Below are 17,675 nucleotides of genomic sequence, written 5' to 3'. Positions count from 1 at the left end.
AATGGCTACTGGACTACATCTCCAATGATTATAAGGCTCTTAATGTGCGTGTGCAGACGGATACAGCACATAAGAAATAGAAGAGATAGCAAGCCTTGAGAAAGAGGAAAGAGGGGAGGAGAGAGAGAAAGAAAGAAAAAGAGGGAGAAAGACAAAGTTGAGGAGCAAAAAGAGGTTCATGGAACACACATAATGCTTTCAAATGAATGGATGTGCAATTCTATATGCTTGGTTTGTTCACAAGCACCATCATGGTCACTGCTGGTGTTCTACACAGTGAGATAAGCTGCTGCGTGCTCTCAGAATGTCTGATCTGATACCACTCACTGTGGAGAATGTCAACAACAGAGAGCAGACTGAGTCAAAGTCACATCAATAGTATCTGTTTTCAGGGCCTTGAAAATTGTTTCTTTAAGAGCGTTGTCTTGTAGAGAATGTGGTGTCTTTAGCCCTGTGTGGGAGTCAATATACCCAGAGAAAATATTTTGTGTTTAGTTCTGCAGGGGTGAAGCGTGGAGGGAGGAGGAGGAGAGAGGGGAGGGAGAGAATAGAGGCCAGGGTCAGGGCAAGGATGATGAACTTACAGAAAGCTTATTTGAGGAAATCAGAGAGCTCAATAGTGAAGTGAGAGAGCTGGTCCGGTGAAATGAGCCAATGAAGAGGGTAATGCTAATGTATCCACTGCAGAGAACAGACTCCCACTCTGGCCCTGCTCAGAAACAACACTTCCTTTCTGAAAATACTTGATTGGTGTAAACAACATGGTAGTTATTTGGTACCCTTTGTACTTGAATAGGCTTGCTTACGTCTATCAAAATCCATCCAGGTCTCAACAAGTGCACAAGGGTATAGGGGCTAGCAGTTGTTTTTGGACACAGTCCAACACTGCCTAACAGCACATAATTGACTACCTCTCCTGAACCCAGGACCAAAGGCATAAAGGCCAAAGACACGTCAACTCCACCAAGATTCTCCCAACTCTTATACAAACAAACATCGTAACCCTGGGAATACTAGCATCAATCCATTATAGAGAGTCTATTTGTCAGGCTGGGGAGATTTTCCCCTGTCTGGTATTTAAGTCAGAGTTATGGTGTGTTCCCTGTCTGTGTAACTCCAATATTTTGCATGTCTGTCTGTGTTCAAGTAGGAGGAGAGACTGAAAGAGAAGGAGAAGGAGAGGAAAGAGGTGAAACAGGAAGAAAACATTAGATCATATCAGAAAAGAGATCTAGAGAATTTATCTGAAGAGGAATGCCATCCAACCCACTGTCAACAGAATACCTCCTCTCAAGGCGTTCCCATCACGGCCTAGACCCAGAGCCAACCCCAACTCTCTCTACTTCAACCGCCTGCCCAGGCCCAAACACTGCCCCCTATAAACCCCAAACTCAAGCTCAGATAAGTGGGTCTCCCCTCTTCCACTGGGAGGAGAGCAGGTAAAGTACACTAAACACTGTTTATACACACACAGCATGGATGAGGAAGTGAGCTCCCAGTACTGTCTAATCAGCTGGTGGAAAATGAAAGTGATAAACATCTTTAGGAAATGGCATCAACTGCAGATTTTTATCAAACAAAATAAGGAAGTACCGGAAGTGAACGTGTACCATGTCCGTTTGTCCAGAGAAGGGAGTCAACAGTGTCCCAGACTGTCAGGCCTATGTAGTGAATTCTATGCTGGACCCAGTCACCTCAGTCACCCCAGTTTCCTTCCAGTCTAAACCAACATCAGGATAGACCAGCCAGCTCACTCACTGCAGGTCCAAACTGGCAATAATGACTCTCCGTCATTTTATTGTTGTGTTTCGTAGATTGTTATAAGCTAAATTGCCTGTGCTAGAGCACTGTTAACCAGAGCACTTGGTTTACAGTAAACCTGGAGCACATCGCCCTCTAGTGACAGATTAAGGAGGTTATTCTTAATGACTAGTTCACCTGAATGTCATAGACATAGCTTGTGGCCATAATGCCCCTGAGGTACCATTGGCATCTACTGCCTATGGACTACATCAGCGAGTTCTCCCTTTAAGGCTCCTGCAGGGAAGTATTGCTGAATCTCTTCACTGTAACTGTAGAGGCAAAGTTATTTCCTGCTGTAATGAGATAGTTCAGATCAGAGGTGCAAAGCTGAAATCATCAGAGGCTGCAGTCTTGCTGGTTAGCGGTTCTCCCTGGCACTTTGCTGAACAGTTAAAGGGAAATTTCAAAAAAGTTCAATTTCATGTTCATCATCTCCAGCACCACCCCAACATCGACATATGGGAAAATGTGGTAGTATAAAAGATAGAGGAAAATAAGTGTTTCCAATGACATCATCAACCAATTAGTAGGCAATTAGTAGTCAATGCTTACTTATAATTGGTTAAAATCCCACTATGCACACCGACGATTTCATTGGAAACACATTGTCCTCTATATTTTTTATTACAAAGAGCACAATTTTCACATATGTTGATGTTGGGGTGGTGGTGGAGATGATGAAGATAAAGCTGAAGTGGCTGATTGCCCAGTGAGTGCACACACCTGGCATCCTAAGTCTAAATGGGTCCCCAGTGTAGATTGTTGCATCTCTACAGTATAGTAGCCTACAGGAAGCTTTATACAGCTCTGGCCCGAGTTGACCTACTTCCTCAGAGTCCACCTGACTCTTCACCTGCAGAACCAGGTAGCTTACAGGGGCACTGACCCATACACTTTACATATACACCTTGTGTACAAAACATTAGGAACTTATTGAGCCACACACCCTTTTGCCCTCAAAACAGCCTCAATTCGTCGGGGCATGGACTCTACAAGGTGTTGAAAGCGTTCCACAGGGATGCTGGCCCATCTTGACTCCAATGCTTCCCACAGTTGTGTTAAGTTGGCTGGATGTCCTTTGGGTGGTGAACCATTCTTGATAAACACGGGAAACTGTTGAGTGTGAAAAACCCAGCAGCTTTGCAGTTCTTGACATACTCAAACCAGTGCGCCTGTCACCTTCTTCCATACTCGTTCAAAGGCACTTAAATATGTTGTCTTGCCCATTCCCCCTCTGAACAGCAAACATACGCAATCCATGTCTCAAGGCTTAAAATCCTTTAACCCGTCTCCTCCCCTTCATCTACACTTATTGATGTGGATTTAACAAGTGACATCAATAAGCGATCATAGCTTTCACCTGGATTCACCTGGTCGGTCTATCTCATGGAAAGATCAGGTGTTCCTAATGTTTTGTACACTCAGTGTACAAAAAAGTGCCTTCAGAACGTATTCAAACCCCTTGACTTTTTCCAAATTAATAAGAAAGGACAAGATAAAATGTCTCGAGTCAATAAGTATTCATCTCCTTTGTTACGGCAAGCCTAAATAAGTTAATGAGTAAAATGTGCTTAACAAGTCACATAATAAGTTGCATGGACTCACTCTGTGTGCAATAATAGTGCTTAACATGATTGTTGAATGACTACCTCATCTCTGTACCCCACACACACATGTAATAGAATGTATATCTATGTTTCTTGTAACAAGCGGATCAATTCTCTTCCAGACCAGTATAGTCCTTCTTAAAAGGAGACCGACAGAGCAATATAGGGAAGAGACAAGGTTTTGAAACCTCTATTGCCTTAGAGGTACAAACAAAATAAGTTAGACAATAAGTTACACACATACAGTATGTAAGGTGCATCAGTCGAGCAGTGAATTTCAAATAGAGATTCAACCACAAAGACCAGGGAGGTTTTCCAAAGCCCCTCAAAGAAGGGCATCTACTGGTAGATGGGTAAAAATTAAAAAAACTGACATTGAATATTCCTTTGAGCATGGTGAAGTTATTCATTACACTTTGGATGATGTATCAATACACCCAGTCACTACAAAGTGGCAGGTGTCCTTCCTAACTTAGTTGGCCGGAGAGGAAGGAAACCGCTCAGGGAATTCACCATGAGGCCAATTGTGACTTTAAAACAGTTACAGAGTTTAATGGCTGTGATGAGAGAAAACTGAGGACGGATCAACAACATTGTAGTTACTCCACAATACTAACCTAAATGACAGAGTGAAAAGAAGGAAGCCTGTACAGAATAAAAGTATTACAAACGTGCGTCCTGTTTGCAACAAGGCACTGAAGTGATACTGCAAAGAATGTGGCAAAGCAATGAACTTATTGTCCTGAATCCAATACAACAGATTAATGAGTACCACTTTTCATATCTTCAAGCATAGTGGTGGCGTCATCATGTTATGGGTATACTTGTAATCGTTAAGAACTTTTTCAGGATAAGAAAAACACACAAAGTCCTAGAAGAAAACCTGGTTCATTCTGCTTTCCACCAGACACTGGGAGGTGAATTCACCTTTCAGCAGGACAATAACCTAAAACACAAGACCAAATCTACACTGGACTTGCTTACCAAGAAGACAGTGAATGTTCCAAGCGGCCGAGTTACAGTTTTGAATTAAATGTAATTAAAAATCTATGGCAAGACCTGAAAATGGTTGTCTAGCAATGATCGACAAACAATTTGACAGAGCTTGAAGAATTTTGAAAAGAATAATGGGCAAATGTTGCACAACCCAGAAGTGGAAAGCTCTTAGAGACTCACCTGGAAAGACTCATATTGTGTGAGGTAAACCCTCTGGCTGGGTGATTTGTGTTCACCTGAGGAGAGAAAGGTGAGAGCAAACACATTTACAGAGTAAACACACACACACACACACACACACACACACACACACACACACACACACACACACGGTAAACACACAAAATGCAGCCCCTGCTCCATCTATGTTTGCTCTCTGCAATTTAAAGGGAATGAATAAACAAACAACTGAAAAGGTACATTTCTGTAAACAAACAGGTCTACTTTCTGTTCTGCTAATGTAAACACACACCGTACCACTAGGAATACAAACACAGAGAGTCAGAACCTTCTGAATGTTGCCCACAGTGGTCACTGTATCCATGTGTGTGTACGTGCGTGTGTGTGTGTGTGCGTGTTAATGTACCTTCGCATATCCATATAAAACACTAATTTACAAGCCTTTGCGTGCAGCACATGAAATCTCCATCCAGCCACATCCACACATAAACATTACAGCCTCACCACACTACATCACTGAATCAGCTATTAAAAGTGAGAGATGTGACATTGCCTCTGTAAGTGGGTTTCCAGGGCCAGGCTGCAGTAATTGTCATTGTGGAAGTAAGTGCCATTGTCCCTCAGATCTATATTATGGGAATGACTCTGGCTGTGACAGGCGCTGGGGATGGGATAGGGGGAGGGCTGTGTGTGTGTGACAGGCGGGTGTGGCTGTAGTGTGTGATGCCCGGCAGTCCTTCATCCCCCTGGTCTAAACGGTGCTGTCAGGCCCCTAATCGAGATGGAAGAGAAGACTGGTTGGATGGAAGAGCTGACTGCAGGCTGCAGATGAAAAGCACAGATCGACTCCTGTGCCCTTGTCCTGTTCCTGTTCCTCCAGTAGCAGTAGTATGGATTCCCCCAGCAGACAGGCAGGCACATTGTTCCGACCACTCAGAAATACTTATAGGCTAGCTAATCTAGGCTGTAAAGGGGATGATGTGTCACTGCTAGGAATACAATCTGCAATTTTTGCAGGTTTTATTTTTGGGGATCACAAAAAGTTTTATGCATCTGAGATTGCATCATGTGTGTCTAACATTTTATTGAGCAGGTTTTCCAAGATATTTCGGGGGCTTGTTCTGTCTGTTTTTCTCTTGAATGTGTTGTAAAGTCCAGCAGAAGGTTATGATGATTTCAGTATTCATTGTGTTGTGCTTAGCCTGCAGATGGGGCTGCTGGACTATGAAACTCTTCTTTGTTGTGGCCCGGTGAGGTGTCTTGTGTGAACTGGAGACAAGCATCGTCCTTGGTATATCTTTAACTGCTGAGCATGCAGAGACTTTTCTGTACGTAGACTTTGATCTGAAGCCATTCATGTGATTATTGTGACTTTGCCATTGTAGTTGTTTATAAGCTTGTGTAGTCTAAAATTTATTTAGGATCATATGCTATCCATTTGTTGTTTGTATGCTGTTCTTTGTATGCCATTTTAATATTTGATAATTAACCAATGATATTAGGCCACTCTTGGCCATGATTACAGACACCTGTGTCTTTTGACACTATATAAATGATTCATCCCACAGTGTTTGTAATTATACCCTGATGAAGACAGCTTGGCTGTCAAAATGTTGGTAATTACATTTTTGCATCTGAGCTCCTAGAGTGTGCGGCTCTCTTTTATTTTCAAGTTTTCTACTCCGCTAGCCAGCACCTCGCCTTAATAGGTGTGCGTTTCTTTTTCTTCTAGACTTTTCTGTACTTAACAGATCAATGCTCTCTTCTATTATTACTGAAGAATAGCAGTCTGGAGTAACATTCTCTTCAATTGGGTTTTCTCTGAGCTCGAGTGTGATGAGATCAATCATAAAACTTTATTTCCCATAGCAGGTTTAATACGCATCACTTCCCTATAATCACCTGTTCCAGAACCCCAAGGAAGAGTAGCCACTGCTTCAGCAATAGCTAATAGGGATCTGAATAAAATGCTAAATACTTAATGTCACAGACTATTTCTTTTCCTATTCCTATAACTGACTGAGTTTATATGTCAAGTATACTGTATAGAGCTTCATCTGTAGAGGTATTTCCTGTCAGTTTTCGCCATTGGAAACAGTTGATTGTAACTGAGGCTGCCCTTTTTCCCATAGCAGTTACATAATCCTGTGTTTTGACCTGTATTATTTTGTAGTCTGGGTGTATGTAGGCTGATATATTTCCTATAGATTATGTAATGTTACAGGTATTCATGTAATGGCTTATGCTAATAGACAGGTTAATGCTGCCTTCCCTGAGATTGTTCTCAGCCCAGTCGCTACCTGCCAGCATCATCATCCTTATACAGAGAGCCTGCCAAATACATGCCAGAGAGAGGGAGATAGACACAGAGAGAGATGGACACAGAGAGAGATGGACACAGAGAGAGATAGACACAGAGAGAGATGGACACAGAGAGAGATGGACACAGAGAGAGATGGACACAGAGAGAGATGGACACAGAGAGAGATGGACACAGAGAGAGATGGACACAGAGAGGATAGACACAGAGAGAGATAGACACAGAGAGAGATGGACACAGAGAGAGATGGACACAGAGAGAGATGGACACAGAGAGAGATGGACACAGAGAGAGATAGACACAGAGAGAGATAGACACAGAGAGAGAGAGACACAGAGAGAGATGGACACAGAGAGAGAGAGACACAGAGAGAGATAGACACAGAGAGAGATAGACACAGAGAGAGATGGACACAGAGAGAGATAGACACAGAGAGAGATGGACACAGAGAGAGATAGACACAGAGAGAGATAGACACAGAGAGAGATGGACACAGAGAGAGATAGACACAGAGAGAGAGAGACACAGAGAGAGATGGACACAGAGAGAGATAGACACAGAGAGAGATAGACACAGAGAGAGATGGACACAGAGAGAGATGGACACAGAGAGAGATGGACACAGAGAGAGATGGACACAGAGAGAGATGGACACAGAGAGAGATGGACACAGAGAGAGATGGACACAGAGAGAGATGGACACAGAGAGAGATGGACACAGAGAGAGATGGACACAGAGAGAGATGGACACGAGAGAGATAGACACAGAGAGAGATGGACACAGAGAGAGATGGACACAGAGAGAGATGGACACAGAGAGAGATGGACACAGAGAGAGACACAGGACACAGAGAGAGATGGACACAGAGAGAGATAGACACAGAGAGAGATGGACACAGAGAGAGATAGACACAGAGAGAGATGGACACAGAGAGAGATGGACACAGAGAGAGATAGACACAGAGAGAGATAGACACAGAGAGAGAGAGACACAGAGAGAGATGGACACAGAGAGAGATAGACACAGAGCGAGATAGAGAGAGAGAGACACAGAGAGAGATAGACACAGAGAGAGATGGACACAGAGAGAGATGGACACAGAGAGAGATGGACACAGAGAGAGATGGACACAGAGAGAGATGGACACAGAGAGAGATGGACACAGAGAGAGATGGACACAGAGAGAGATGGACACAGAGAGAGATGGACACAGAGAGAGATAGACACAGAGAGAGATGGACACAGAGAGAGATGGACACAGAGAGAGATATACACAGAGAGAGATGGACACAGAGAGAGATGGACACAGAGAGAGATGGACACAGAGAGAGATGGAGAGAGGTATCAGCCTGAAGATGGAAGTGTTTCTGTCTCTCAGAGTTTGTCTTGGATGATGCCCTTCATTCCCCTCCCAAGGTCTCTCCTCGCCCCCTCCTCTTCTCCTCTCCTCCGCCCCCCTCTTTTCCTCCCTCCTCCTCCCCTCCTCTTTCCCATCCTCCTCTTCTCCTCTCCTCCACCCCCTCTTTTACTCCCCTCCTCTCTCCCCCTATTTTCCTCCCCTCCTCTCTCCCCCTCATCTTCTCCTACCCTCCTCTCTTCTCATCCTCTTTTCCTCCTCTCCTCTCTTCCCCCTCCCCTCTTCCACCTCTTTTCATCCCCTTGTCCTCTTCTCTTCCTCCCCCCTATTTTCCTCCCCTCCGCTCCTCTACATCATAAATGGCTGAATATGGAGACTTGTTTCCAGTCCAATTCACGCAGCTGTGAGCGGCGGCCTTTCAGATCTCCTCGCACCTCGGGAGGCAGTTAGTTGGAAAGTGTTTTTCTCTCTCCGTATCTCCGCACCTCTGTACCTCCGCCTCAGATCTGTCCATGCATCATTCAGGCTCCAGCACAAGGCCAGGCAGTGACATGACCATTTAGTGCCAGGGAGGAGACCACACATTAATAAATGTCTCCTTCTAAAGATAATATATATCTGTCCTGACAATTTACCCCCTAATGATCCAATGTCCTGGGAGCTACTTTCTCCCTGCACCAAGGGAACTGGTGAGCAACCTCCAAAAAATATGAAATGTAGATTTTGTATTTGTGTTTCTGTACAATTTTCTACATTGTTTGACAATGCATTTCCAAGTAGTGGCCTTGTGCAGTGGGACACTGGGTTGTGTACGGACACAGATGACTGTGTTATTTACTTCTTCTGTAGGAGTCAGTTTGGTTGAGTTTCTGTACTGTATGACCTCTGTGTTAGGGGGAGTTCTGTTCAGCTTGTTTCATCGCCGTCGCTACAGCTCTCTGATGAACAGTTTCTGCCTCACTGAGTCTGTGTACACAATAAGAGAACACTGTCTCCATCTGACTGCTATGGCAAAACAACTTAAACCCTAATAAATCTGCTCTTCATTCTGACACACACACACACACATGCACACACACACATATCCTTGGCATATACTTAAGTGGGTGTATAGTAAAATGGGCGTTGGCATTGAGGAGCAAGAAGAACAATGTCAGACAGTTAAGTGGAGCATCTCTCTCTGTGAAGTCACACAGCGCTATCTCTGACATGTAAAGAGTCACTGTGATTGGACCACTCTGTCCTACTCTCTACTACTTATCCAAACAGGAGAGGGAGAGGGAGAGTGAGACAGAGTCAATAGCAGTTTTACAAAATACTGGGCCCATCACTTTTCCTCTCTCTCTCTCTCTCTCTCTCTCTCTCTCTCTCTCTCTCTCTCTCTCTCTCTCTCCTTATTTCATTAACTAATTTAAATAACACAGACCTTTAAAGTATTATAAACTGTCTCATCCTCTCTCTGGCTGTCTCTCTAGCTCTCTACCCCCCTCTTTTTCTCACTCTCTCTAATAGATAATTCTGTACTGTACAGAGAGCGTTGTTATCTTTTTGGCAACTAGCGGCAGTGACTCTTTGCAGACAACACAAGGTGTCGAGAGGTGGAGAGGAGGTGAGACCTCTTGCTGAGTGGTGCCAGGAAAATAACCTCTCCTTCAACGTCAATAACACAAAGGATGTGGTAATTGACCCCAATCCACATCTACTGAACTGCAGTGGAGAGGGTGAAAAGCTTCAAGTTCCTCAGTGTGCACATCACTGACAACTTGAAATGATCCATCCACACAGACAGTGTGGTGAAGAAGGCGCCATAGCGCTTCTTCGACCTCAGGAGGCTAAAGAAATTTGTCTTGGCCCGTAAGACCCTCACAAACTTCTACAGATGCACCATTGAGAGCATCCTGTCGGGCTGAATCACCGCCTGGTACGGCAACTGCACCGTCCACAACCGCAGGGCTCTCCAGAGGGTGGTGCGGTCAGCCCAAAGCATCACCGGGGGCACACTACCTTAACCGCCAGGACAGCTACAGCATCCGGTGTCACAGGAAGGCCAAGCAATCATCAAGGAACTCAGCCACCCAGGCCACGGCATGTTCAGTTCACTACAATCATCAAGGACCTCAGCCACCCAGGCCACAACATGTTCAGTTCACTACAATCATCAAGGACCTCAGCCACCCAGGCCACAACATGTTCAGTTCACTACAATCATCAAGGACCTCAGCCACCCAGGCCACAACATGTTCAGTCTACTACAATCATCGAGGACCTCAGCCACCCAGGCCACGGCATGTTCAGTTCACTACAATCATCAAGGACCTCAGCCACCCAGGCCACGGCATGTTCAGTCTGCTACAATCATCAAGGACCTCAGCCACCCAGGCCACGGCATGTTCAGTCCACTACAATCATCAAGGACCTCAGCCACCCAGGCCACGGCATGTTCAGTTCACTACAATCATCAAGGACCTCAGCCACCCAGGCCACAACATGTTCAGTCCACTACAATCATCAAGGACTTCAGCCACCCAGGCCACAACATGTTCAGTTCACTACAATCATCAAGGACTTCAGCCACCCAGGCCACAACATGTTCAGTCCACTACAATCATCAAGGACTTCAGCCACCCAGGCCACAACATGTTCAGTCCACTACAATCATCAAGGACCTCAGCCACCCAGGCCACAACATGTTCAGTCCACTACAATCATCAAGGACCTCAGCCACCCAGGCCACAACATGTTCAGTTCACTACAATCATCAAGGACCTCAGCCACCCAGGCCACAACATGTTCAGTTCACTACAATCATCAGTTCAGCCACCATCAGGCCACAACATGTTCAGTCCACTACAATCATCAAGGACCTCAGCCACCCAGGCCACAACATGTTCAGTCCACTACTATCTTCAAGGACTTCAGCCACCCAGGCCACAACATGTTCAGTTCACTACAATCATCAAGGACCTCAGCCACCCAGGCCACAACATGTTCAGTCTACTACAATCATCAAGGACCTCAGCCACCCAGGCCACGGCATGTTCAGTCCACTACAATCATCAAGGACCTCAGCCACCCAGGCCACGGCATGTTCAGTCCACTACAATCATCAAGGACCTCAGCCACCCAGGCCACAACATGTTCAGTTCACTACAATCATCAAGGACCTCAGCCACCCAGGCCACAGCATGTTCAGTTCACTACAATCTTCAAGGACCTCAGCGACCCAGGCCACGGCATGTTCAGTCTGCTACAATCATCAAGGACCTCAGCCACCCAGGCCACGGCATGTTCAGTCCGCTACATTCATCAAGGACCTCAGCCACCCAGGCCACGGCATGTTCAGTTCACTACAATCATCAAGGACTTCAGCCACCCAGGCCACGGCATGTTCAGTCCACTACAATCATCAAGGACCTCAGCCACCCAGGCCACAACATGTTCAGTCCACTACAATCATCAAGGACCTCAGCCACCCAGGCCACAACATGTTCAGTTCACTACAATCATCAAGGACCTCAGCCACCCAGGCCACAGCATGTTCAGTCTGCTACAATCATCAAGGACCTCAGCCACCCAGGCCACGGCATGTTCAGTCTACTACAATTATCAAGGACCTCAGCCACCCAGGCCACGGCATGTTCAGTCTATGACAATCATCAAGGACCTCAGCCACCCAGGCCACGGCATGTTCAGTCTACTACAATCATCAAGGACCTCAGCCACCCAGGCCACAGCATGTTCAGTCTGCTACAATCATCAAGGACCTCAGCCACCCAGGCCACGGCATGTTCAGTCTACTACAATTATCAAGGACCTCAGCCACCCAGGCCACAACATGTTCAGTTCACTACAATCATCAAGGACCTCAGCCACCCAGGCCACAACATGTTCAGTTCACTACAATCTTCAAGGACCTCAGCCACCCAGGCCACGGCATGTTCAGTCTGCTACAATCATCAAGGACCTCAGCCACCCAGGCCACGGCATGTTCAGTCCGCTACATTCATCAAGGACCTCAGCCACCCAGGCCACGGCATGTTCAGTTCACTACAATCATCAAGGACTCAGCCACCCAGGCCACGGCATGTTCAGTCCACTACAATCATCAAGGACCTCAGCCACCCAGGCCACAACATGTTCAGTCCACTACAATCATCAAGGACCTCAGCCACCCAGGCCACAACATGTTCAGTTCACTACAATCATCAAGGACCTCAGCCACCCAGGCCACAGCATGTTCAGTCTGCTACAATCATCAAGGACCTCAGCCACCCAGGCCACGGCATGTTCAGTCTACTACAATTATCAAGGACCTCAGCCACCCAGGCCACGGCATGTTCAGTCTACTACAATCATCAAGGACCTCAGCCACCCAGGCCACGGCATGTTCAGTTCACTACAATCATCAAGGACCTCAGCCACCCAGGCCACAACATGTTCAGTCTGTTCTACAATCATCAAGGACCTCAGCCACCCAGGCCACAACATGTTCAGTCTGCTACAATCATCAAGGACCTCAGCCACCCAGGCCACAACATGTTCAGTCTGCTACAATCATCAAGGACCTCAGCCACCCAGGCCACGGCATGTTCAGTCAGGACCTCAGCCACCCAGGCCACGGCATGTTCAGTCACAATCATCAAGGACCTCAGCCACCCAGGCCACAACATGTTCAGTCTGCTACAATCATCAAGGACCTCAGCCACCCAGGCCACAACATGTTCAGTCCACTACAATCATCAAGGACCTCAGCCACCCAGGCCACGGCATGTTCAGTCCACTACAATCATCAAAGACCTCAGCCACCCAGGCCACAACATGTTCAGTCTGCTACAATCATCAAGGACCTCAGCCACCCAGGCCACGGCATGTTCAGTCCACTACAATCATCAAAGACCTCAGCCACCCAGGCCACGGCATGTTCAGTCTGCTACAATCATCAAGGACCTCAGCCACCCAGGCCACGGCATGTTCAATTCACTACAATCATCAAGGACCTCAGCCACCCAGGCCACAGGCATGTTCAGTCTACTACAATCATCAAGGACCTCAGCCACCCAGGCCACAACATGTTCAGTCTACTACAATCATCAAGGACCTCAGCCACCCAGGCCACGGCATGTTCAGTCCACTACAATCATCAGCCAGGACCTCAGCCACAATCATCAGGCCACCACCCAGGCCACAACATGTTCAGTCCACTACAATCATCAAGGACTTCAGCCACCCAGGCCACAACATGTTCAGTCCACTACAATCATCAAGGACCTCAGCCACCCAGGCCACAACATGTTCAGTCCACTACAATCATCAAGGACCTCAGCCACCCAGGCCACAACATGTTCAGTTCACTACAATCATCAAGGACCTCAGCCACCCAGGCCACAACATGTTCAGTCCACTACAATCATCAAGGACCTCAGCCACCCAGGCCACGGCATGTTCAGTCCGCTACAATCATCAAGGACCTCAGCCACCCAGGCCACGGCATGTTCAGTTCACTACAATCATCAAGGACCTCAGCCACCCAGGCCACGGCATGTTCAGTCTGCTACAATCATCAAGGACCTCAGCCACCCAGGCCACGGCATGTTCAGTCTGCTACAATCATCAAGGACCTCAGCCACCCAGGCCACGGCATGTTCAGTCTGCTACAATCATCAAGGACCTCAGCCACCCAGGCCACGGCATGTTCAGTCTGCTACAATCATCAAGGACCTCAGCCACCCAGGCCACGGCATGTTCAGTCCACTACAATCATCAAGGACCTCAGCCACCCAGGCCACAACATGTTCAGTTCACTACAATCATCAAGGACCTCAGCCACCCAGGCCACAACATGTTCAGTCCACTACAATCATCAAGGACCTCAGCCACCCAGGCCACGGCATGTTCAGTTCACTACAATCATCAAGGACCTCAGCCACCCAGGCCACGGCATGTTCAGTCTGCTACAATCATCAAGGACCTCAGCCACCCAGGCCACGGCATGTTCAGTCCACTACAATCATCAAGGACCTCAGCCACCCAGGCCACGGCATGTTCAGTTCACTACAATCATCAAGGACCTCAGCCACCCAGGCCACAACATGTTCAGTCCACTACAATCATCAAGGACTTCAGCCACCCAGGCCACAACATGTTCAGTTCACTACAATCATCAAGGACTTCAGCCACCCAGGCCACAACATGTTCAGTCTACTACAATCATCAAGGACCTCAGCCACCCAGGCCACGGCATGTTCAGTCCACTACAATCATCAAGGACCTCAGCCACCCAGGCCACAACATGTTCAGTCCACTACAATCATCAAGGACTTCAGCCACCCAGGCCACAACATGTTCAGTCCACTACAATCATCAAGGACCTCAGCCACCCAGGCCACAACATGTTCAGTCCACTACAATCATCAAGGACCTCAGCCACCCAGGCCACAACATGTTCAGTTCACTACAATCATCAAGGACCTCAGCCACCCAGGCCACAACATGTTCAGTTCACTACAATCATCAAGGACCTCAGCCACCCAGGCCACAACATGTTCAGTCCACTACTATCTTCAAGGACTTCAGCCACCCAGGCCACAACATGTTCAGTTCACTACAATCATCAAGGACCTCAGCCACCCAGGCCACAACATGTTCAGTCTACTACAATCATCAAGGACCTCAGCCACCCAGGCCACGGCATGTTCAGTCCACTACAATCATCAAGGACCTCAGCCACCCAGGCCACGGCATGTTCAGTCCACTACAATCATCAAGGACCTCAGCCACCCAGGCCACAACATGTTCAGTTCACTACAATCATCAAGGACCTCAGCCACCCAGGCCACGGCATGTTCAGTTCACTACAATCTTCAAGGACCTCAGCGACCCAGGCCACGGCATGTTCAGTCTGCTACAATCATCAAGGACCTCAGCCACCCAGGCCACGGCATGTTCAGTCCGCTACATTCATCAAGGACCTCAGCCACCCAGGCCAATCGGCATGTTCAGTTCACTACAATCATCAAGGACTTCAGCCACCCAGGCCACGGCATGTTCAGTCCACTACAATCATCAAGGACCTCAGCCACCCAGGCCACAACATGTTCAGTCCACTACAATCATCAAGGACCTCAGCCACCCAGGCCACAACATGTTCAGTTCACTACAATCATCAAGGACCTCAGCCACCCAGGCCACAGCATGTTCAGTCTGCTACAATCATCAAGGACCTCAGCCACCCAGGCCACGGCATGTTCAGTCTACTACAATCATCAAGGACCTCAGCCACCCAGGCCACGGCATGTTCAGTCTACTACAATCATCAAGGACCTCAGCCACCCAGGCCACGGCATGTTCAGTTCACTACAATCATCAAGGACCTCAGCCACCCAGGCCACAACATGTTCAGTCTGCTACAATCATCAAGGACCTCAGCCACCCAGGCCACGGCATGTTCAGTCCACTACAATCATCAAGGACCTCAGCCACCCAGGCCACGGCATGTTCAGTCTACTACAATCATCAAGGACCTCAGCCACCCAGGCCACGGCATGTTCAGTTCACTACAATCATCAAGGACCTCAGCCACCCAGGCCACAGCATGTTCAGTCTGCTACAATCATCAAGGACCTCAGCCACCCAGGCCACGGCATGTTCAGTCTACTACAATCATCAAGGACCTCAGCCACCCAGGCCACGGCATGTTCAGTCTACTACAATCATCAAGGACCTCAGCCACCCAGGCCACGGCATGTTCAGTCTCACTACAATCATCAAGGACCTCAGCCACCCAGGCCACAACATGTTCAGTCTGCTACAATCATCAAGGACCTCAGCCAGCCCAGGCCACGGCATGTTCAGTCCACTACAATCATCAAGGACCTCAGCCACCCAGGCCACGGCATGTTCAGTCCACTACAATCATCAAGGACCTCAGCCACCCAGGCCACAACATGTTCAGTCCTACAATCATCAGGACCTCAGCCACCCAGGCCACGGCATGTTCAGTTCACTACAATCATCAAGGACCTCAGCCACCCAGGCCACAACATGTTCAGTCTGCTACAATCATCAAGGACCTCAGCCACCCAGGCCACGGCATGTTCAGTCCACTACAATCATCAAGGACCTCAGCCACCCAGGCCACGGCATGTTCAGTCTGCTACAATCATCAAGGACCTCAGCCACCCAGGCCACAACATGTTCAGTCTGCTACAATCATCAAGGACCTCAGCCACCCAGGCCACGGCATGTTCAGTCCACTACAATCATCAAGGACCTCAGCCACCCAGGCCACGGCATGTTCAGTCTGCTACAATCATCAAGGACCTCAGCCACCCAGGCCACGGCATGTTCAGTTCACTACAATCATCAAGGACCTCAGCCACCCAGGCCACAACATGTTCAGTTCACTACAATCATCAAGGACCTCAGCCACCCAGGCCACGGCATGTTCAGTTCACTACAATCATCAAGGACCTCAGCCACCCAGGCCACGGCACGTTCAGTCTACTACAATCTTCAAGGCGGAGACAGTACAGGTGCATCAAAGCTGAAAAATTGCTTATATCTCCAGGCCATCAGATTGTTAAATAGTCACCACTAGCCGGCCTGTGCCCTGTACCCTGCCCTTATCTTTAGTCACTGTCACTATCGGCTACCACCTGGTACTCTACCCTGCACCGTAGAGACTGCTGCCCTATGTACATAGTCATTAACACTATTTACATACTGTTTTACTCATTTCATATGCATATACTGAATTATAGTCAAGGCCTATCCTATTTACACTGAACAAAATATAAACGCAATATGTAAAGTGTTGGTCCCATGTTAAATTTCTCTCAAATTTTGTGCACAAATTTGTTTACATCCCTGTTAGTGAGCATTTCTCCTTTGTCAAGATAATCCATCCACCTGACAGGTGTTGCATATCAAGAAGCTGATTAAACAGCATGATCATTACACAGGTGCACATTATGCTGGTGACAATAAAAGGCCACTAATATGTGCAGTTTTGTCACACAACACAATGCCACAGATGTCTCTTTGAGGGAGTTTGTAATTGGCAAGCTGACTGCAGGAATGTCCACCAGAGAATTTAATGCTCATTTATCTACCATAACCCGCCTCCGTCGTCTTCCCTGTAACGCACAGAGTTGAGATTGCCTGCAATGACAACAAGCTCAGATGATGCTCAGATGATGCTGTGACACACCGCCCCAGACCATGGCGGACACTCCACCTCCAAATCGATCCCACTCCAGAGTACAGGCCTCGGTGTAACACTCATTCTTTTGACGATAAACGCGAATCCGATCATCACAACTGTGACTCGTCAGTGAAGAGCACTTTTTGCCAGTCCTGTCTGGTCCAGCGACAGTGGGTTTGTGCCCTTAGGCACCGTTGTTGCCGGTGATGTC

The sequence above is a fragment of the Oncorhynchus tshawytscha genome, linkage group LG03 (assembly GCF_018296145.1).
Source record: "Oncorhynchus tshawytscha isolate Ot180627B linkage group LG03, Otsh_v2.0, whole genome shotgun sequence".
Lineage (NCBI taxonomy): Eukaryota > Metazoa > Chordata > Actinopteri > Salmoniformes > Salmonidae > Oncorhynchus > Oncorhynchus tshawytscha.
The sequence above is the reverse complement of the archived record's forward strand: the minus strand, read 5'-3'. Positions refer to the sequence as shown.